At 43.5% G+C, this 23,361-nt stretch overlaps 1 protein-coding gene across 5 annotated transcripts in view; it reads right to left on the bottom strand.

The window, feature by feature from the left end:
- The window catches only part of GLT8D2 (glycosyltransferase 8 domain containing 2), a gene marked incomplete at its 3' end in the record, with an annotated part of 56,982 nt that overhangs the window by 26,087 nt on the left and 7,534 nt on the right, over positions 1–23,361 (bottom strand). For 4 of the 5 annotated variants that reach the window (XM_079937167.1, XM_079937165.1, XM_079937164.1 and 1 more), the window contains exon 3: positions 19,741–20,096. Of the gene's footprint in view, positions 1–9,015; positions 9,040–19,740; positions 20,097–23,361 lie in introns of those variants that run through there. The other variant, XM_079937168.1, reaches the window with a different exon arrangement.

The raw sequence follows: 23,361 nt of genomic DNA, 5'->3' as shown, positions 1-23,361 counted from the left end.
GCATATTAACAGGTCAGCTTCAAAATATGACTTGATTTTCTTTTTTTTGTTTGCGGCCGTGCAGCATGTGGGATCCTAGTTCCTTGACCAGGGATCAAACCTATGCTCCCTGCAGTGGAAGTGCAGAGTCTTAACCACTGGTCCACCAGGGAAGTTCCTTGACTTGTTGATTTTTAAATGTTTAAATTTTTACATATAGTAGAATTCACTTTTCTGGTTGTATTGTTCCATGAATTTTAACACATGCATAAATTCCTGTGATAATCACAACAAATGAGAAAAAGAACAATTCCAACACCTCCAAAAAATTCTCTTGTGCTGCCCTTCTGTAGGCAAACCCAACTTGACACCTAACTCCCGGCAACCACTGATGTATTCTCTGTGGCTATAGTTTTGTCATTTCTAGAATGTCACGTAAATGGATTCATACGGTATACAATCTTTAAAGACTCTCTTCTTTTGCTTAGCGTGACGCATCTGGGATTGATACTTGCCGTTTCATGAATCAATAATTTGTTCCTTTTTATTACTGAATAGCGTTCCACTGTAAGAATGTATCACAGTTTATTTATCCATTAACCCATTGAAGGACATCTGAGTTCTTTCCAGTGTTTTTTGATTATGAATAAAGCATCTGTAAACACTTGTTTGGAGGTTTTTGCATGATTTTAAGTTTTACTTCTCTGTGGTAAAGACCTAGAAGTGGGGTTGCTGGGTCATTTGGTAGATGTGTGTTTATAAGAAATTTGCCCGTCTGTTTTCCGGAGTGGCCGTATCATTTTGCATTCCTACCAGCAATGAAAGAAAAGTCCAGTTGCTCAGCATTCTTGTCAGCACTTGGTACTTTATTTTAGCTGTTCTAATACGTGTATTTCGTGGTGGTTTTAATTTGCACTTCCCTAATAACTACTGATGTTGAGGATCTTTTTATGTGTTTATTTGCCATCTGTATATCGTTGTGATGGTTAATTTTATGTATCAACTTGAAGGGGCCATAATATTTGGTCAAATACTATTCTGGGTGTTCCTGCGAGGATGTTTTTGGATGACATTAATGTTAAAGCAGTAGTGGAAGGAACACAGATTGCCCTCTCTAATGTAGGTGGGCCTCATCCAACTAGCTGAAGTTCTAAACAGAACAAAAAAGCTGACCTTCCCCTGAGTAAGATAATGTCTCTGGTTTGACTGCCTTTGAAGTGGGACAGTGACTTTTTCCTACCTTCAGACTCGAACTGAAACTCATGCTCTTCCTGGGTCTTGAGGCTGCCAGCCATCAGACTGGATCTACACCAGCAGTTTTCCTGGTTCTCAGACCTGCAGACTCAGACTGGAGCTACACCTCTGGCTCTCTTTAGTGTCCATCTTGCTGACTCAGCCTGCAGATCTTGAGTCTTGTTGGTTTCCATAATCACATGAGCCAATTCCTTATAATAAGTCTTCTTCTGCATACATATACATCTGATCGGTTCTGTTTCTCTGGAGAACGCTGACTAATGCAATGGGGAAGTGTCTGTTTAAATCTTTTCCCAATGTTTTAATTGGATCATTGCTTTCTGATTTCTAAGTTTGGAGAGCTTTACATACTCTGGATACAGGTCTTTTGTTAGATGTGTGATTTGCAAATACTTTCCCCCAGTAGGTGGCTTGTCTTCATTCTTTTAACAATGAAAAGTTAAAACTTTCCTTTGCACAGCAAAAGTTTTCAGTTTTGATGATGTCAAATTCATCAATTTTTTGCTTCTACAGATCATGCTTTCAGTGTCATATCTAAGAATTTTTGGCCTAACCCAAGGTCAGGATGAGTTTCTCTTATGTTTTCTTCTGAGAATTTTGTAGTTTAATATTTTGCATTTCAATTTGAGTTAATTTTTTATATGGCATGAGGTATAAGTTAAAGTTCATTTTTTAGCATGTAAATATCCAGTTGTTCTGGGATCACTTGTTGAGAAGACTATCCTTTCCACTGAACTGATTTTTTTTTAATATTTCATTCTAATTTTACAGTGTTCAAAGGGAGGTTTGAGATTTATCAAGGACTTTGAATCTAGAGGATGACGCGTGTCCCAAAGAAGGTTTCTGATTCTTTCCTACACTTTCTAGATTTGGATAGCAATCAGTGGCTAAAAAGTAAGTTATATCATCAAATACAGATTCAACGTTCTCAAAATAGCACCGGGCCTAAGGAGACAAGAAAAGGGCTGATACATCATGAAAAATTTCAACCAAACATTTCTCCAAATCCAAATCCTATCTTTTCACAATATTCTGGAGTATTTTATTCGTGCTCTGAAAATCCAAGAGAGCTAACAGACTCTCTGTTCTCAAAATATGCCTGTTATAACTCTGCTTCCTGGATGCCCCAGTTCACAATTTATCTATATGCTTATCATAATACCTTATATATTCATTAGAAGAAGCAGTGGGCATTCAGAGAAGCAGAGGATAGCAAGGAAAGTTTGATGAAAAAAAATGAAGTTTAACCATTAGAAAAGAATTTTAGATTATAAAATTCATCTTAGGAGATTGGTTCAAGATGGCGGAGTAGAAGGACGTGTACTCACTACCTCTCGCGAGAGCACCTGCATCACAACTCACTGCTGAACAATCATCGACAGGAAGACACTGGAACTCACCAAAAAAGATACCCCACATCAAGGGCCTTCCCTGGTGGCGCAGTGGTTGAGAATCTGCCTGCTAATGCAGGGGACATGGGTTTGAGCCCTGGTCTGGGAAGATCCCACATGCTGGGGAGTAACTAGGCCCGAGAGCCACAACTACTGAGCCTGCGCGTCTGGAGCCTGTGCTCTGCAACAACAGAGGCTGCAATAGTGAGAGGCCCGCATACCGCGATGAAGAGTGGCCCCCGCTTGCCACAACTAGAGAAAGCCCTCGCACAGAAACGAAGACACAACACAGACAAAAATAAATTAAAAAAAAAAAAAAAGATACCCCACATTCAAAGACAAAGGAGAAGCCACAATGAGATGGCAGGAGGGGCGCAATCACAATAAAATCAAATCCCATAACTGCTGGGTGGGTGACTCACAAACTGGAGAACACTTACACCACAGAAGTGCACCCACTGGAGTGAAGGTTCTGAGCCCCACGTTAGGCTTCCCAACCTGGGGGTCCGGCAACAGGAGGAGGAATTCCTAGAGAATCAGACTTTGAAGGTAGTGGGATTTGACTGCAGGACTACTACAGGACTGGGGGAAACAGAGACTCCACTCTTGGAGGGCACACACAAAGTAGGACCCAGGAGAAGGAGCAGTGAGCCCATAGGAGACTGAACCAGACCTACCTGCTAGTGTCGGAGGGTCTCCTGCAGAGGTGGGGGTGGCTGCGCCTCACCGTGAGGACAAGGACACTGGCAGCAGAAGTTCTGGGAAGTACTCCTTGGCATGAGCCCTCCCAGAGTCCACCATTAGCCCCACCAAAGAGCCCGGGTAGGCTCCAGTGTTGGGTCGCCTCAGGCCAAACAACCAACAGGGAGGGAACTCAGCCCTACCCATCAGCAGACAAGCAGATTAAAGTTTTACAGAGATCTGCTCACCAGAGCAACACTCAGCTCTACCCACCACCAATCCCTCCCATCAGGACGCTTGCACAAGCCTCTTATAGCCTCATTCACCAGAGGAGAGACAGCAGAAGCAAGAATAACTACAATCCTGCAGCCTGTGGAACAAAAACCACATTCACAGAAAGATAGACAAGATGAAAAGGCAGAGGGCTATGTACCAGATGAAGGAACAAGATAAAATCCCAGAAAAGGGCTTCCCTGGTGGTGCAGTGGTTGGGAGTCCGCCTGCCGATGCAGGGGACACGGGTTCGTGCCCCGGTCCGGGAGGATCCCATGTGCCGCGGAGCGGCTGGGCCCGTGAGCCATGGCCGCTGGGCCTGCGCGTCCAGAGGCTGTGCTCCACAACGGGAAAGGCCACAGCAGTGAGAGGCCCGCGTACTGCAAAAAAAAAAAAAAAAACCAGAAAAGCAACTAAATGAAGTGGAGATAGGCAACCTTCCAGAAAAAGAATTCAGAATAATGATAGTGAAGATGATCCAGGACCTCGGAAAAAGAATGGAGGCAAAGTTCGAGAAGATACAAGAAATGTTTAGTCAAGATCTAGAAGAATTAAAGAACAAACAAACAGAGATGAACAACACAGTAACTGAAATGGAAAATATACTAGAAGGAATCAATAGCAGAATAACTGAGGCAGAAGAACGGATAAGTGACCTGGAAGACAGAATGGTGGAATTCACTGCCACGGAACAGAATAAAGAAAAAAGAATGAAAAGAAATGAAGACAGCCGAAGAGACCTCTGGGACAACATTAAACGCAACAACATTCGCATTATAGGGGTTCCAGAAGGAGAACAAAGAGAGAAAGGACCGGAGAAAATATCTGAAGAGATTATAGTAGAAAACTTCCCTAACATTGGAAAGGAAATAGTCACCCAAGTCCAGGAAGCACAGAGAGTCCCAGGCAGGGTAAACCCAAGGAGAAACACGCCAAGACACATAGTAATCAAATTGACAAAAACTAAAGACAAAGAAAAATTACTGAAAGCAACAAGGGAAAAACAACAAATAACATACAAGGGAACTCCCATAAGGTTAACAGCTGATTTCTCGGCAGAAATTCTACAAGCCAGAAGGGAGTGGCATGATATACTTAAAGTGATGAAAGGGAAAAACCTACAACCAAGATTACTCTACCCAGCAAGGATCTCATTTAGATTGGATGGAGAAATCAAAAGCTTTACAGACAAGAAAAAGATGAGAATTCAGCACCACCAAACCAGCTCTACAACAAATGCTAAAGGAACTTCTCTAAGTGGGAAGCACAAGAGAAGAAAAGGACCTACAAAAGCAAACCCATAACAATTAAGAAAATGGTAATAGGAACATACATATCAATAATTACCTTAAACGTGAATGGATTAAATGCTCCAACCAAAAGACACACGCTGTCTGAATGCATACAAAAACAATACCCATATATATGCTGTCTACAAGAGACCCACTTCAGACCTAGGGACACATCCAGACTGAAAGTGAGGGGATGGAAAAAGATATTCCATGCAGATGGAAATCAAAAGAAAGCTGGAGTAGCAATACTCATATCAGATAAGATAGACTTTAAAATAAAGAATGTTACAAGTGACAAGGAAGGACACTACATAATGATCAAGGGATCAATCCAAGAAGAAGATATAACAATTATAAATATATATGCAACCAACATAGGAGCACCTCAATACACAAGGCAACTGCTAAAAGTTATAAATGAGAAAATCAACAGTAACACAATAATAGTGGGAGACTTTAACACCTCACTTACACCAACGGACAGATCATCCAGACAGAAAATTAATAAGGAAACAGAAGCTTTAAATGACACAAGAGACCAGATAGATTTAATTGATATTTATAGGACATTCCATCCAAAAACAGCAGATTACACTTTCTTCTCAAGTGCACATGGAACATTCTCCAGGCTAGATCACATCTTGGGTCACAAATCAAGCCTCAGTAAATTTAAGAAAATTGAAATCATATCAATCATCTTTTCTGACTGCAACACTATGAGATTAGAAATCAATTACAGGGGGAAAAAACATAAAAAACACAAACACATGGAGGCTAAATAATACGTTACTAAATAACCAAGACATCCCTGAGGAAATCAAAAAATACCTAGAGACAAATTACAACAAAAACATAAAGATCCAAAAACCTGTGGAATGCAGCAAAAGCAGTTCTAAGAGGGAAGTTTATAGTAATACAAGCCTACCTCAAAAAAAAGAAAAATCTCAAATAAACAATGTAACCTTACACCTAAAGGAACTAGAGAAAGAAGAACAAACAAAAGCCAAAGTTAGTAGAAGGAAAGAAATCATAAAGATCACAGCAGAAATAAATGAAATAGAAACAAAGAAAACAATAGCAAAGATCAATAAAATTAAAAGCTGGTTCTTTGAGAAGATAAACAAAATTGATAAACCATTAGCCAGACTCATCAAGAAAAAGAGGGAGAGGACTCAAATCTGTAAAATTAGAAATGAAAAAGGAGAAGTTACAACAGACACTACAGAAATACAAAGCATTCTAAGACACTACTACGAGCAACTCTATGCCAATAAAATGGACAACCTGGAAGAAATGGACAAATTCTTAGAACGGTATAACCTTCCAAGAATGAACCAGGAAGAAATAGAAAATATGAACAGACCAATCACAAGTAATGAAATGGAAACTGTGAAAAATCTTCCAACAAACAGAAGTCCAGGACCAGAGGGCTTCACAGGTGAATTCTATCAAACATTTAGAGAAGAGCTAACACCCATCCTTCTCAAACTCTTCCAAGAAATTGCAGAGGAAGGAAAACTCCCAAACTCAATCTATGAGGCCACCATCACCCTGATACCAAACCAGACAAGGGTACTACAAAAAAAGAAAATTACAGACCAATATCACTGATGAAAATAGACAAAAATCCTAAACAAAATACTAGCAAACAGAATCGAACGACGCATTAAAAGGTCCATACACCATGATCAAGTGGGATTTATCCCAGCAATGCAAGGATTCTTCAATACGCGCAAATCAGTCATTGCCATATTAACAAAGTGAAGAAGAAAAACCATACGCTCATCTCAACAGATGCAGAAAAAGCTTCTGACAAAATTCAACATCCATTTATGATAAAAACTCTCCAGAAAGTGGGCATAGAGGGAACCTACCTCAACATAATAAAGGCCATATACGACAAGCTCACAGCAAACATCATTCTCAATGGTGAAAAACTGAAAGCATTTCCTCTAAGATCAGGAACAAGACAAGGATGTCCACTCTCGCCACTATTATTCAACATAGTTGTGGAAGTCCTGGCCATGGCAGTCAGAGAAGAAAAAAAATAAAAGGAATCCAAAAAGGAAAAGAAGAAGTAAAATCGTCACTCTTTGCAGATGACATGGTAGTATACATAGAGAATCCTAAAGATGCCACCAGAAAACTACTAGAGCTAATCAATAAATTTGGTAAAGTTTCAGGATACAAAAGTAATGCACAGAAATCTCTTGCATTTCTATATACTAATGATGAAAAATCTGAAAGAGAAATTAAGGAAACACTCCCATTTACCACTGCAACAAAAAGAATAAAATACCTAGGAATAAACCTACCAAGGGAGACAAAACACCTGTATGCAGAAAACTATAAGACACTGATAAAAGAAATTAAAGATGATATAAACAGATGGAGAGATACACCATGTTCTCCGATTGGAAGAATCAACATTCTGAAAATAACTATACTACCCAAAGCAATCTACAGATTCAATGCAATCCCTATCAAACTACCAATGACATTTTTCACAGAACTAGAACAAAAAGTTTCACAATTTGTATGGAAACACAAAAGACCCCGAAGAGCCTAAGCAGTCTTGAGAAAGAAAAAAGGAGCTAGAGGAATCAGGCTCCTGGACTTCAGACTATACTACAAAGCTACAGTAATCAAGACAGTATGGTATGGCACAAAAACAGAAATATAGATCAATGGAACCGGATAGAAAGCCCAGAGATAAACCCACGCACCTATGGTCAACTAATCTATGACAAAGGAGGCAAGGATATACAATGGAGAAAAGACAGCCTCTTCAATAAGTGGTGCTGGGAAAACTGGACAGCTACATGTAAAAGAATTAAATTAGAACACTCCTTAATGCCATACACAAAAAGAAACTCAAAATGGATTAGAGACCTAAATGTAAGACTGGACACTATAAAACTCTTAGAGAAAAACATAGGAAGAACACTCTGTGACATAAATCACAGCAAGATCTTTTTTGATCCACCTCGTAGAGTAATGGAAATAAAAACAAAAATAAACAAATGGGACCTAATGAAACTTAAAAGCTTTTGCAAAGCAAAGGAAACTACAAACAAGACAAAAAGACAACCCTCAGAATGGGAAAAAATATTTGCTAACGAATCAACAGACAAATGATTAATCTCCAAAATATATAAACAGCTCATGCAGCTCAATATTAAAAAAACAACCCAATCCAAAAATGGGCAGAAGACCTAAATAGACATTTCTCCAAAAAAGACATACAGATGGCCAAGAAGCAGATGAAAAGCTGCTCAATATAATTATTAGAGAAATGCAAATCAAAATTACAATGAGGTAGCAACTCACACTGGTTAGAATAGGCATCATCAGCAAATCTAGAAACAACAAATCCTGGAGAGGGTGTGGAGAAAAGGGAACCCTCTTGCACTGTTGGTGGGAATGTAAATTGATACAGCCACTATGGAGAACAGTATGGAGGTTCCTTAAAAAACTAAAAATAGAATTACCATATGACCCAGCAATCCCACTACTGGGCATATATCCAGAGAAAACCATAATTCAAAAAGTCACATGCACCCCAATGTTCATTGCAGCACAATAGCCAGGACGTGGAAGCAACCTAAATGCCCATCAACAGATGAATGGATAAAGAAGATGTGATATATATATATATATATATATATATACACACAATGGTATATTACTCAGCCATAAAAAGGAACGAAATTGGGTCATTTGTAGAGACGTGGATGGATGTAGAAACTGTCATACAGAGTGAAGTAAGTCGGAAAGAGAAAACAAATATCATATATTAACGCATATATGTGGAACCTAGAAAAATGGTACAGATGAACCAGTCTGCAGGGCAGAAACAGAGACACAGATGTAGAGAACAAACGTATGGACACCAAGGGGGGAAAGGGGGCTGGGGGTGGGTGTGGGGGGGTGGGATGAATTGGGAGATTGGGATTGACATATATACACTAATATGTATAAAATGGATGACTAATAAGAACCTGCAGTATAAAAACATAAATAAAATAAAATTAAAAAAAAAAAAGAGAAGCCACAGACCCTGTTTTTGTAGCCCTCCCAGCTTCCTTTTTCCCCTCTAAAAAAGTGTTCTCCTCTTGCCATGAGGGAACTTGCACGTGGCTCACCGTAGCTGCAGACTTCAAATTCTCTGCTAATTGTGAATAAACCCATTTTTGCTGGAGGAAAAAAAAAATTCATCTTAGTTTCGAAATCTAAAATTAAATTTTGTCACATATTCATTCACTTCTTTGTGGCATTTTCCAGGAGTTGGAAACTGACTTCCTTTATCTTAAAAAACAAACAAACAAACAAGCTAATTTACCATAAATAATTTGTCTTGAAAACTCAAAATTTATTTTAAAATTAAATTGATCCTTCTTAATTACGGTCCTTCAAAAGAACTTCTGAACTTGACGTTTGACTGGATGCAGCCGTCAGCAACCAGGAATAGTAACCTTTAGAAATCAGCAACATGACAGAGACAGCAGGATAGCATAGTACACCAGGGTTTCTTTATGAACCAAAGTGTTGTGAGAATTTGTTGGCAGTGATCTAGGGAAACTCTTCAACAGGGATTTCATTCAAGCCTTTAACTCACTGTAAACAACTGGCTACAATGTCCCTTTCATTTTCCCAGGATATAGACTGTACACCCAGGAGCTCTGAGTGCATTTGCAACGGCCCTTCTCCTTTTCCCCTACTGCACTTGGGAAAGAATTGAGTCAAAAAGCATGCTATTTATGATTCTTCTGAGATTGGTTTCAGGTACCTTTTATCCATTTACTATTCTGGATGATATACATTCGGCTAACTTTTTGAGGTAATGTCAGCCTAGAATGGTCTTTGGCCACATGTCTGTTCCCTTCCAGAGACCATCTGGTACCACAGGAGAGAATGAGGGGGAGACCAGAAGGCTCTGGGCTCCAAATCCCTGAGGCCAGCTCCTCCCTGTATATCCCAGTCAGCCAAGCCAATCAATTCCCCTCTTTTCCTTAAACTTCTTTGAAATGAGGTTCAATTTCTTGCAAACGAATCCTTACAAATACATTCCCTGTGGCCAGAACGGGATGGATATATTACTAATTCCATTTTTCAAATGAGGAAATTGTGGCTCAGAGAGGGTCAGTAACTTGCTCAAAATCACACAGCTGGTAAATAGTAGAACAGGGATTTGAAATTAGGGCTCTCTGACTTCAAATCTGATGCTCTTTAACCACAAGGTTCTGAAACTCATGAAAGGCTATTCTGGCTACCCCAGAGGCAGGTGAGGTGGGCTCCAGGTAACAGATGTCACTGTGTATTCATGAAATTTCACAGCTCCCAGGCGAGGTTGGTCTGCTCTCCCTTGAGTGCTCCGCTACTCTAACTACTGAGCTCATGCCAAAGAGTAAGTGCTGACTCATCTGGCAAGGGGGCTCATCTTTCCCCTGTCCAGCACGTTGCAACTCTAAAATCTCTTTAAGATAAAATAAGAGGGGCTTTCCTGGTGGCGCAGTGGTTGAGAATCCACCTGCCAATGCAGGGGACACATATTCAAGCCCTGGTCCAGGAAGATCCCACACGCCGCGGAGCAACTAAGCCCGTGTGCCACAACTACTGAGCCTGCACTCTAGAGCCCACGAGCCACAACTACTGATGACCGTGCACCTGGAGCCCGTGCTCCGCAACAGGAGATGCCACCGCAGTGAAAAGCCCATGCACCACAGTGAAGAGTAGCCCCGCTCACCGCAACTAGAGAAAGCCCGGGCGCAGCATCAAAGACCCAACGCAGTCAAAAATAAATAAATTAAAATTTTTAAAAAAAGATAAAATAAGAGGATTCAGGAAACTGATATGCACATCTAATTGCAAGGCAGAGCAGTAGTGAGCCAAGGAGGGAAATTCCTGAAGCAGATTCTTGTAGGAAACCTTCTAAGGTGCTTTTAGAATACAAGGCAGAAAGGAGGCCCTGAGAAGCATGTACCTCCAAGAGAAAGCCTGTTTCATTTACTTTTTATTTTGGTTTTTTTTTTTGGTCGTGCCTCACGGCTTGCAGGATCTTAGTTCCCTGACCAGGGATAGAACCCCGGCCCCTTGCAGTGGAAGCATGGAATCCTAACCACTGGACTGCCAGGGAATTCCCTGTTTCATTTACTTTTTAAAAAGCATATGAAATTGTATAAAGATTCCGTATGCCTGATGGGCACACTTCTCTCCCTCTTCACAACGCGACCTCGTCTCTGATGGTGGCACATTCTGTTTAAGCTGCTATAAACGGGTATTTCCGGTGCTTGCAGTCAAAAGCATTCTAATAGATTAAGTAGGTGCGCAAGAGATGTTTGCAGCTTCTAGAGAGGAGCTGATGGTATGGATTTGGCAGAGGGATCAGAGCTGTAAAGGGGTAGAAGAGTGATGGGGGGAAGTCCGGGATGAGAGCTGGAGGAAACAGCTGCAAGACATCTTAAGAAGACATAGAATAAGAAGCAGAAATCTGGGGCCAAGGGAAACGAGTGTCTGGGGCAGAGCGTGAGAGAGCATATTCTGGGTTACCATGGTTCCTGCCTGTGAGCAAGTGCAGCACAGGACTCATTACTATGCGGGCGAGGCCCAGGTGCACGGGAGGTGCAGGCCACCTGCCCGCACTCTCCTCCTCTACACACGTCCTGTACGTAGCCTGCGGGACCCCACACTCGCCTGCTTTCCCACCACCTTTGGGGACCGCTCATCCTCAGCCTCTTTGGCTGTTCCCCCATCTCTGGAACCTTTAAATGGTGGACTCTCCTGGCTTGAAATACCATTTATATGCCTACAACTCCCTAATTACTGTCTCCAGCCCAGATCTCTCACGTGGACTCCAGACTCCTAAAGCCAAGTGTCCACTGGGTGGCTCCACTTGAAGGCATCCTCATGTCCAAATTCGAACTCCTGACGTTTGCCCAAAACACACATCTCCCATCATCTCCCCCAGGTGCACAACGGCAACTCCATTCTTCTAATTGCTCCAGCGAAAATGAACTTGGTGTGATCCTTGACCCTTCTCTGTTTCTCATTCCCCACAGATGGACTGGCCACAAATCCTGTCAGTTCCACCTTCAAAATATATCCAAGATCTTCACCACTGGTACCGCCTTCTCCCTGGCCTTATCACTACCATCCATTGACTGGATGATTCTGCCTGTGTCTTCTTTTAGTTGGTTGTGTTGTTTTCTGTTTAAACTTCTCCAAGCCCTCGCTATTTCTCTCAGAGTAAAAGCCAAAGTCTGTACAGTGTCCTACAAGATCTCACCTGATCACACTGGCCTCCTTGCCAGGCATTCTCCTGCCTCAGAGCCTTTTACACTCGTTCCCTCCACCGGGAATGCTATTCCCTTCACCTGGAACACTCCTGCCAGATATCCACGTGGCTGGCTCCTTCACGTCCCCCAGACTCAGTCAAAACCCCCTAACCTCAGCAACACATATGTCACTTCTCCTCAGCAATGACCACCGTCCAACATACTGCCCATTTCATCACTGGTTTATCGTCTGCCCTCCCGGTGATAGGCTATAAGCTCCTTGAAGGCAGGGCATTTTGTCTGTTTTGTTCATTGCCATATGCCCAGCATGAGTGCCTGGAGATACGAACCCTCAAAAACATTTGTAGGGCTTCCCTGGTGGCGCAGTGGTTGAGAGTCTACCTGCCGATGCAGTGGACACGGGTTTGTGCCCCGGTCTGGGAGGATCCCACATGCCGTGGAGCGGCTGGGCCCGTGAGCCACGGCCGCTGAGCCTGCGCGTCCGGAGCCTGTGCTCCGCAACGGGAGAGGCCACAACAGTGAGAGGCCCAAGTACCGCAAAAAAAAAAAAAAAAAAATTTACAGACTTATAAATATTTTTATAATATAAATATTTTTATAATATAAAAGATTTATAGAACACATGACCCTCTCCTCCAGGAAGCTGCGCAGCACCTCAAACCTCATCTGTTCACAACTGAAATCAGCACCTGCCCCACAGAAGCTCCTCCTCAGTGTTCTCTGAGCATCCTCTTCCACCGCTCCCTCCCAATCCCTCATCCAACCAACGCCTGATTCCTACAGTTTCACCTCCTAAGTGTTTCTTTATCCATCTCCTTTCTACCCTGCCTCATCTCACTGATTAACTCTGCAGTAACTTCCCTCCTGGACTTCCTGCCTGTAGGATTTCTGCTCCCTCCCCTTTCCCAATCCATCACTGGTACAGCTGTCACAGTGACTATTTTTGTTGTTTAATAATTACAGTAAATTAATTTGAAATATACATGCAGGTTGAGTACCTTTTTTTTTTGGCCACGCCGCATGGCGGATCTTAGTTCCCTGACCAAAGATGGAACCCGTGCCCCCTGCAGTGGAAACGCGCAGTCTTAACCACTGGACTGCCAGGAAGTCCCGAGTACCCTTATTTTTTTGTTCAATTTTTCCTTTTCTTTTTATCACTTGAAACATTTAAAGTCTACCAAAAAGTTGAAAGAATGAATTTTCATATACCCTACACCAGATTCACCAATTGCTAACACGTTGCCATATTTCCTTTCTCTCTTTCTCTCTCTCTCTTCTTCCCTCCCTCTGTATATATATATATGTATGTATACATATGTATACACATGACTCTGCAGCCCTAAATACTTCCGTGTGCATCTCTTAAGAACAAGGACATCCTCCTATATAATCACAATGCCATTATCACACCTAAGAAAAATAACATTAATTTAACATCACTGGATAAGCAGTCCATATTCAAAATGTCCCCATTATTCCAATATTGTTTTTTATAGTTTGGTTGTCATATCTTTAGCTTCTTTTACTCTTGATCAGTCCCACCTCACCACACTGCCTTTTTATTTTTCATGAACTTTTTTTGGAAGAAGACAAGCCAGTTGTCTTGTAGAATCCTACTGACTGAAGAGTTACTATATGATCCAGCAGTCCCAATCCTGGGCATATATCCAGAGAAAACTAATTGGAAAAGATACATGCACGCCCAATGTTCATAGCAGCACTACCTACAATAGCTAAGACATGGAAGCAACCTAAATGTCCATTGATAGACGAATGGATAAAGAAGATGTGGTATATACACACACACACACACACACACACACACACACACACACACACAATGGAATACTACTCAGCCATAAAAAAGAACAAAATAATGCCATTTGCATCAACATGGATGGACCTAGAGATTATCATACTAAGTGAAGTCAGAAAGAGAAAGACAAATAGCATATGATACCACTTATATGTGGAATCTAAACTATGATACAAATGAGCTTATTTACAAAACAGAAACAGACTCACAGACATAGAAAATAAACTTATGGTTACCAAAGGGGAAAGGGATTGGGGGGAGAGGGATAAATTAGGAGTTTGGGATTAACACATACATACTACTATAATGTAAAATAAACAACAAGGACCTACTGTATAGCACAGGGAACTATATTCAATATCTTGTAATAAGCCATAATGGAAAAGAATCTGAAAAAGTGAATATATACAGTGTATAAAAAGTGTATACAAGCACACACACACACACGCTCATATATATAACTGAATCACTTTGCTGTATACCAGAAACTAACATAACATTGTAAAGCAATTACACTTCAATCAAAAAAACAAAAACAAACAAACAAGAAAACCCCGCTACTCTCAGTGTTCCTTTCCTCCCTAAAGCCCTTCACTGGAAATCCAGTACCAGAAGGTTAAGATTGGAGCTTAAGATTCCCCTAGGTCCTCTGTGCCATGCCTTCCATCTAAGCTGAACTGGTTGAAAGTTAGTCTCCAGCCCTCCACTGTCCTTCACACCCAGGTCTATGCTTCTCTTTTTAAAAATTTATTTATTTATTTATTTATTTATTTTTGGCTGCATTGGGTCTTTGTTGCTGTGCGCGGGCTTTCCCTGGTTGTGGCGAGCGGGGGCTACTCTTTGTTGTGGTGCTCGGGCTTCTCACTGCGGTGGCTTCTCGTTGCGGAGCATGGGCTCTGGGCGTGCAGGCTTCAGTAGTTGTGGCACAGGCTCAGTAGTTGTAGCGCATGGGCTTACTTGCTCAGTGGCATGTGGGATCTTCCCGGACCAGGGCTCGAACCCGTGTCCCCTGCATTGGCAGGTGGATTCTTAACCACTGCACCACCAGGGAAGCCCTCTATGTTTTTCTTGTCACTGAACTTTGGTTCGTTCAGTCCCCTCTGCCTGGAATGCCCTTTCCCCTCCTCTTTCCCCAGTAAATTGCTACTTGTGCTTTAAAGACTCCTCCTCCTCCTTCAGGAAGCCTTACCTGATTACCCTGCCTGGGTGCTCCCCTAATCTCCATTCCTATGCCTATCCCTGCACTCAGAACACTGTGTTCTAATATCATGGGTGTGCCTGTCTCCTCCACTAGACCATGAGATGACAGAGGACAGGGACTGTGGCCGACCTACCTCTGTGTGCCTCAAGAAATGTGTGTGGAATGAATGAGTGAGAAATAGGAGAGAGGAAGAAAGGGCTCTTGTTGTTCTGTTCTTCAATCCCAGGAAGAAAAGGGTCTGCATACCCTCACTAAGGAAAAAGCCAGAAGGAGGGTAAAGCCAGGTTGATGGTCCCACTACAAGAATAAAAGCAGGGGCTTCCCTGGTGGCTCAGTGGTTAACAATCCGCCTGCCAATGCAAGGGACACGGGTTCGAGTCCTAGTCCAGGAAGATCCCACATGCCATGGAACAGCCCATGCGCCACAACTACTCATCCTGTGCTCTAGACCCTGTGAGCCACAACTACTGAGCCCACATGCCACAATTACTGAAGCCCGTGCATCTAGAGCCCACGCTCCGCAACAAGAGAAGCCACGACATGAGAAGCCCGCGCACTGCAATGAAGAGTAGCCCCCACTCACCGCAACTAGAAAAAGCCTGCACACAGCAACGAAGACCCAACACAGCCAAAAATAAATAAACAAACAAATAAATAATTTTTTAAAATAAAAGCGGAGGGCTCGGGTCTTCTTATTGGCCTTTCTCTTACCATCACAAGGAGCCCCAGAACCATGTCCCCTGAGCCTCTGTACGCTTTCCTAAGCTGAGTGACTTCTGTGTTGTAGTTTCCCTGTAGTAACAAAGAGTCGCGCTTTCAGCATTAAGGGCCCATAGGCCTGTCTTCAGGACAGCAAGAAAGATGCAGCTGGGGAGTCATCTCACAGTGTTGGAAAGAGGAAATCCCTAGGTAAGGCCCTGGATGGTTGGAGCTTCAAAGGGGAAAGGTCCTAGGGCCTGTGACTAGGAAGAAAAAGGAGAGCTTAGGGAATTGATCTGGACCAGAGAAATGTCTATTAGGTTTAAAAACAGGTCCCAGAAGATCTTGCATGGGGAGTTGTTTTACCAAATGTCGAAGAGTTTGGGCCTGTTGTCAAACCTGGAAAGAATGTCTTAAGACCTGGCAGTGGCTAAGGGGATTAGCTCTGCCTTGGAAGAAAGGCAAAAGTGGGAGGGACTCCAGAAAAGTATTCCAAAAATCAGAGCCCATAAATTTTATTTTACATGCCAACTCTATAATCAGTTGGTAGGAGCTTTCAGGACTGACAAATTGAGGAGTCTAAAGCCATCACAAGACTCAGTGAAAGAAAGAAGGAAAGAAGGAAGGAAGGAAGGAAGGAAGGGCACTGTGATTGATTAATCATGTCTGCCATGGGTCCAGGTAAGGAGGTAATAGGAAAGGACCTGGGAATCAAAAAGGAATATAAAAGAGGGGCTCCTAAAATGTATTTTTGAACTACTTAAATCTGGCAGGGCATGTACCTGAGTGGAAATATGGGTTTTGTCATTAGACAGAGCTGACTTTGAATCCTGGTTCTGCCTCATTTCTTACTGTGTAATCTTCGGCAACTTACAAAACCCAGTCTGTAAAATGGGATTGTTTTGCAGGTTAAATTAAATAATTTATTACAATGATAAGGAGACACATAGTAATTTCTATTAGCGAGGCATTGTTCTAAGACCTTTATATGTATATTAATTAATTTGATTCTCACAACAACCCTATAAGGTTATTCTTCTCAGTTTACTGATGAGGAAACTGAAGTTCAGGGAGGTTAAGAGACCTGCCAAGAAGCTCTGTGATTTCACGGTATTCTCTAAGACTTGACTGAAGTTCACATGGGCATAAAATACATTTAATAGAGCTCTTCAACTTAAACCAGGCAGACTACAGAGTTATGAACAGGACATGAGCATGGGTTCACTTGAAGAAAAGAGAAAGAAGGACAAAACCAGGACTTAGGAATTTGGCCTCCAACAAAACACCTCTGGCCTTTTTACTTTTTGCTGGAACATCAAAGGCTTACTCCTGATTCACCAAAATAAGCAGGGTGGGGATGACTTCAGTTTGCGGACGACCCATCCTGCTTTCTCCTGTGATGGATTGAGGCATTCTTTCACAACATGGCTTTAGACCAGGTGCTGACAAACTACAGCCAGATCCTGCCCATCACCGTTTTTTAAAAATACAGTTTTGTGGGAACATAGCCAGGCTTATTCTTTGATGGTGCTGTTTGATGTTTTTTCCATGGCCATTTCCACACTACTTCCGCATAACTGAGTCGTCACGACGGAGACCATCTGGCCTGCAGAGCCACCTACCTGGCCCTTTGCAGGGAATGTTTGCTGATCCCTGCTGCCCACCTTAGGCCAGACTTTCTACATATCAATATGGCATACGTGATCAATTATCTGTCCTTAACCAGGGAAGGGAGAACAAGATGTCCCCTTGGGTGTTCGCCAGGAAAGGTATGAAGGTAGGATATCCATGAGAGGAACCAGGGTGAAAACACATGTGGTCAGGATAGGATATTGCAGGGACTTCCCTGGCGGTCCAGTGGTTAAGACTCCGCTTCTACTGCAGGGTGTGCGGGTTTGATCCCTGGTCGGGGAACTAAGATCCCACATGCCACATGGCATGGCCAAAACATAAATAAATTTTAAAAAAGAATAGGATATTGCAGAGTGCCGATGTTAATCTATATGATGTGATAAAATGGTTCTGTGTCAACTGGGAATCACAGTGTTAAAAAACAAACTTAAACAAACTTAAGCAGATTTCTCATCTGCAGCAGTGGTCCCCAACCTTTTTGGCACCAGGGACCAGTTTGGTGGAAGACAATTTTTCCACAGACGGTGGGGGGAAGGCTGCGGGGGGAACGGTTCAGGCGGTAATGCGAGCGATGGAGGGCGGTGAGGGGCGGCAGATGAAGCTTTGCTTGAGCTCGCCCGCTGCTCACCGCCTGCTGTGCGGCCCGGTTCGTAACAGCCGCGGAGCGGTACCAGTCTGAGCCCCGAGGGTTGGAGACCCCTGTTCTGCGGGACTTCTCAGGACCTTTAAAATGCCATCATGCCTTGAGAGTGCTGAGAGGGGGATATGGCTCACAGAATGTATTTTCCCCACGGGACTATCTTCTTTGGAACATTCTTTGGCAGACGCTGAAATAAAAGAAATCTTTAGAATCATGCCCCCTGGGAACTAGGAATGAAAATGGTGAGGGCTGTGGCTTGCTGAGCATGTCTTTCTCTCAGCAAGGGAAGAAGCAGGAGAACTAAAGAGAGCCAGAGTGGAAAAAAAGGAGAGGTGTTTGAAGAGAAGAAGGAAGGAAGCAGAACCCGGGAGAGACAACTTGGACAGATGTGAGGAACACTGGACAACTGGACTATGGGAGGGAACAATGTGTCAAAAGCAGGGCTGTGGCCCAGTGCAGGGTGTGTGGTCACCTTCACCATCACCGTTGTCATCATCAGCACCACCAGAGAAGCTGACCTCCCCTGAGGCCTCACTACTCTGCAGATCCTGCATTATGTCCTTTAGACACATGATGTCGCTTAATTCCCATTTTACAGATGAAGAGTTAGAGTCACCCAGAGTCAAAGTTTATAAAGCTTATAAGTGGCAGCGCACAGACTCTGTGAGTCGGACCCCAGAGCCCATGTTCCCACCACTGCCCTGCACTGCTCTACTGAGTTAGATGGAAGCCTGGAATTCCATTATGCAGCACGCAAAGGATACTGTACACAAATGCAACACCAAAACATTCAGAGGAAAAGACAAAACAAACCAATGTCACTTTGGATATTTGGCTGCACGGGCCAAACAGCTAGAGGACTGACTTTTTTCCACAGCACATTCAGATGTTTGGATATCATATTTTCTTCCTCTCTCTCTTCTTACTCTTTTATTAACTATCCCTTCTTAACTTATGTCATAAATTATATATCAGGCTTAGCCAAAGTATTACGCTTGCTCATAAAGTGAACAAAAGAAGACATTTTTTTGAAAGTTAAAAAGCATTTTCAACCCGACCGTTATGACTACCATATTTACAATAAGCCTCATTTAGATTTCATACAACTGCCAGTTCTTTGGGGGGGGGCACTGGGGCCCTCAGAATAGCTTCCTAGGACAGGTTCTGAAAACATGAATCACAGCTCAATTAAATCTTCTGTGGCTCAGAAACATACCAGCGTTAAATGCTAGCATTTATACAGTCCTAGCTAACAGATGATTTCCACACTTAAAATATGATGAAAATAGTAAGTAAATCACACTATTTGGGGGTAGGGGGACGGACATAAACCCAGGTCTGGAAAAGCAGTCCAGGATGTGAAAAACTTGCACATTGAATATTTTGGATTTGCAGCGATGGTAAAAAAAAAAAAGAAGAAGAAGATGCCGCTAGCATGCTACAAACAGCTGGAGCGCCTGAAGGTGGTTTGCGTGGGACAGTCCACCTCTGATTTACTTTCTTGCATCTACAGCAAAATAACGGACAGCTGCCAGCAGGCCAGGGTGAAACAGAAAGGCCGTCACCCTGCTGTAAATGTCTGTTTACCTGGTGGGTGGTGAGGGCAGGGCTCCTTCGTCCAGAAGAGCTGCAGGGCAGAGCATTCAAATGGTGGCTGGCCCTGGGATGCTGCCCTTCACGCTGCTTCAGCTGCTTCTACGATCCCACTGGAAATCTCAAAGGGCCGGAGAGCCTCAAGGCCAATATTCCGTTTCCAAGACAGTCTTCCTCCCCCACTGCACCTCCCTTGCTTGTGCAGACTCTGGAGCAGCTCGGGTTTCTTCCACCCCTGTTCCAGGCAGCTGGGAATCTAGGCGTTGTGCTGACTGAGTGATGTGGCCCCTGAAACCACTTCCAGATGGGCTTGGCGGGTCAGACTTCCTCTCGCAGCCTCCTCCGGCAGCCTGCAAATCATTTCAAAAACAAGGCTGCTCTGGAGGAAAACATTCCAAACTGGAGAAAAGCAGATGCTTGGAGGGTGAATTTCCACCACACATTGGGTCTAAGGTAAACTTTGAGAGGGCAGAAGTGAAAAAATTAAGTTCATACTGATTTTAAGAATATCTTTCCTGGCCACTAGCTTCTCCTAAAATGCCCTAGCCATTAAAATGCCGTTGTCCCCAAATCAAAGCCCAGATAAAAACTGTGGTCTCCCTTCGACCAAGGCAATGATAGTGACGGAAATTTCAAGATGGTGTGTTTTGTGACTGAACATGGGAAGGAATCAGGCAGTGAATCAACCCCACCCAGCTCTGTGCTGTTCTGTGTTCCTGCCATTGATTCTCAGAAATCCAGGAAATGGTGCCAGCACTTTGCCTGGGATCATGGAATTTATTTAGCAATGGCCTCTCTCCCTCATTCCTATAAAGAAATGAGTCTGCCTCTGCTCACTGCCACCTTCTAAAGTGGTATTGCCCAACAGAAATATAATGCAAGCCACATTGTCATTGAAAATTTTCTAGTAGTCACTTTAAGAAAAGTACAAAGAGGTAAAATTAATTTTAATGATAAATTTTACTTAACATAATATATACAAAAACATTATTTTAACATGTGATTGGTATAAAACTTATTAACAAGACATTTTACACTTTTTGTTTTGTATGAAGCCTTTGAATTCTGGTGTGTATTTTACACCTGCAACACATCTCAATTCCCAAACTAAACTTCATCAGAAACAATTGATATGTATTTAGATTTGATAAAATTTACAGTTTAAAAAATAGATTCACGGGCTTCCCTGGCGGCGCAGTGGTTGAGAGTCCGCCTGCCGATGCAGGGGACACGGGTTCGTGACCCGGTCCGGGAAGATCCCACGTGCCGCGGAGCGGCTGGGCCCGTGAGCCATGGCCGCTGACCCTGTGTGTCCGGAGCCTGTGTTCCGCAAGGGGAGAGGCCACAACACTGAGAGGCCTGCGTACCGCAAAAAAAAATAGATTCACATATTCAGGTTGCTCCAACATACTTCAAAATTTTCCAATAACTGAATCGTGAATCAGTTTTTCAATTTAAATTGATTAAAACTAAGTAAAATTTAAAATTTGGTTCCTCAGGACTTCCCTGGTGGCGCAGTGGTTAAGAATCTGCCTTCCAATGCAGAGGACGTGGGTTCGATCCCTGGTCAGGGAACTAGATCCCACATGCATGCTGCAACTAAGAGTTCGCATGCCACAACTAAGGAGCCCACCAGCCTCAACTAAGGAGCACACGTGCCACAACTAAAGGAGCCAGTGAACCGCAACTAAGGAGCCAGCAAGCCGCAACTAAGGAGCCTGCCTGCCACAACTGAGACCCAGTGCAACCAAAAATAAAAAATAAATAAAACAAAATTTTAAAAAAAGAAATTGTTTGTTTAAAAACAGATAAATAAATAAAATGCAGTTCTTCAGTGGCACTAGTCTTTTTTTTTTTTTTTTTTTGGCTGCGTTGGGTCTTTGTTGCTGCAAGTGGGCTTTCTCCAGTTGTGGCGAGCAGGGGCTACTTTCATTGCAGTGTGGGCTTCTCACTTCGGTGGCTTCTCTTGTTTCAGAGCACAGGCTCTAGGCTCGCGGGCTTCAGTAGTTGCAGCATGCGGGCTCAGCAGTTGTGGCTTGCGGGCTTAGCAGTTGTGGCTTGCAGGCTTAGTTGCTCCAAGGCATGTGGGATCTTCCCAGCCCAGGGCTCAAACCCGTGTCCCATTCATTGGCAGGAGGATTCTTAACCACTGCACCACCAGAGAAGCCCCTCCTTTATTTCTGCTGGGCCATGTGCTGAGCTGCAAGAGGCTTACTGTCTATGACCTATATTTCCAAATTGGATGCACAGATTCTCCCCTGGGGAAGAAATGAGAATAGAAAGAGATGTAGGATATAAGGGGCACCCTAAGTGTAGTGGCTACCAGCTTGGGCTCTGGAGACAGACCGACAGACCTAGGTGTTAGCTCAGATGTTACACTTACACATTCCTGAAAATCTCACCTTCGGTTTCCTCATCTGTAAGGTGAGGAAGCTTCCTGTGAGGGTTAAAAGACCTCATGCATGTAATGCAGCCAGTAAGGGCTCAGAACATGGAAGTGATTATTATTGTTGTTGCATGAAGACACCCCAAGGTATAAACAAGAGAAAGAAATTGTAACAGTAAGCAATCGGTAACTTTTTTCAAAAAGCCCAAATGAGTTATATGCTGTTTCAAACACTGGTAGCCTGGTACAACTTAATAACCTCTCTGCTTCTTCCCTTCAAATAGAAACACTCTGTCATTTGAGGTGGCAACTGTCCAGTTAAAAATACTCACCTCCTCAGAGGTCCTGAAGCTAGAGCGGCACGTGAGCAGAAGCTGGCTGGCTGTGACTTCCTAGAAAGCTACTGTTTTCCTGGCAAAGAGCTGTCTGGTGCCTTTTGCCCTTTCCTCCTGTCTGAAACCCAACCTTGGTGCCTGGAGGTGGAGTCGCCATCTCTCAGCCCTGTGGATGAAAGGCCCACCCCGTGCTGCTGCATATGGTCCCACGGGCTGTGCGCAGAGACCGCTGTGGTGAGTCAGTCAGGGTCCCGGCAGGACACAGATGGCCCACCCCAGTGAGCTAATGGTGGAGACTCTTAAAACAGGCACTATTTGAAAAGGTGTAGTCAGTGTTAGGGAAACTTGGTTACGAATTGATGCTATAGGGCTTCCCTGGTGGCACAGTGGTTGAGAGTCCGCCTGCCGATGCAGGGGACATGGGTTCGTGCCCCAGTCTGGGAAGATCCCACATGCCGCGGAGCGGCTGGGCCTGTGAGCCATGGCCGCTGAGCCTGCGCGTCCGGAGCCTGTGCTTCGCAACGGGAGAGGCCGCAGAGGTGAGAGGCCCACGTACCAGAAAAAAAAAAAAATTGATGCTATAGCACCAGGAGTGGGAGGAAGCAGCCGCAGGGGAGGGCTGCCCAAGAGGAGTGCCCTCTGTTCACCCCCACGAAAGGGACTAGGAGGTACATTACCCCAACCTTACAATCTCCTGTTGGTGGTGCCTCCCATTGGCCAAACCCAGCTGGAAGTCAGAGACCTGGAGACGTCAGGTGATGTAGTACATTTAGGTCAGCCTCACGGCACTGAACAAGTTAAAGAAGAGTAGAGAATAGATCTTCATAAGCAAATGGAAACTATCCATGCCCCGGCGCTGGGTGACTCAGCAGCCCTGCACATGTTAAGTGAGGA

The sequence above is a fragment of the Stenella coeruleoalba genome (genome assembly GCF_951394435.1).
Source record: "Stenella coeruleoalba genome assembly, chromosome: 11".
Classification (NCBI taxonomy): domain Eukaryota; kingdom Metazoa; phylum Chordata; class Mammalia; order Artiodactyla; family Delphinidae; genus Stenella; species Stenella coeruleoalba.
The sequence above is the reverse complement of the archived record's forward strand: the minus strand, read 5'-3'. Positions and strand labels throughout refer to the sequence as shown.